Raw genomic sequence first — 794 nt, 5'->3', positions numbered from 1 at the left:
ACCAACTGATACTGCTGGTAGTCAAGGTCAGGCCGGATTATCCATTAGGCACAGTGCCTAGAGCCTACGAGATATTGGGGGCCTACGAAAAATAAAACGAGAACTTTTCTTCCCCTTTTTCTACAGGTTATTATTAAATTGATACTGAGGTACTTTTTTTCCATTTATTTATTACTAAATCCTATTAGTATCTATTTACTTGATTATTTTCTATACTATTCTATTTAGGCATATTCTGGCCATAGGTGAAAGCAAAATAGTAGAAGAAAGTTGTTTCAAAGAGTACACAAAATTTTTATTTTTTTCAGTTGTCTAATACTTTTTTTACTTTTTACTTTTATCCTCTTCGCCACTGATCGGCTTGTTAGCCGCTTGGGCGATCGGTCACGTCTCTTTTCCTTTATATTCTTCACCAAAAGGTCGGCTCGCTAGCCGCCCGGGCGATCGGTCACGTCTCTGTCACGCACTGTTGGCAAATACTGGGCATGCACCGGCTCCTGAATGTACCTGAACCCGCTCCAGTGTTGGTCAAGTCTTCTCTTGAAAGAGCTCACACTCGGTGCCGTCACAACACTCTCTGGTAGATTGCGTTCAAGAGTTTACAACCCTCACTCCGAAAAAGTTTGCCCTCACGGTTTTCCGGACTTGCGGCTTCTTCAATCTTGAGCTGTGACCCCTTGTGGGGCGAGCATCTGCCAGCTCCAAGTAAGGACACTCAACTGAGTAGTGCCCCTGAGATGCTTATAAACCTCAACTAGGTCCCCCTTGCCCGTCTGTAGTATAAGCTAGGCAAG

This window comes from Homarus americanus, unplaced genomic scaffold (genome assembly GCF_018991925.1).
Source record: "Homarus americanus isolate GMGI-L3 unplaced genomic scaffold, GMGI_Hamer_2.0 scaffold34360, whole genome shotgun sequence".
Classification (NCBI taxonomy): domain Eukaryota; kingdom Metazoa; phylum Arthropoda; class Malacostraca; order Decapoda; family Nephropidae; genus Homarus; species Homarus americanus.
This window is presented reverse-complemented; position numbering follows the sequence as displayed.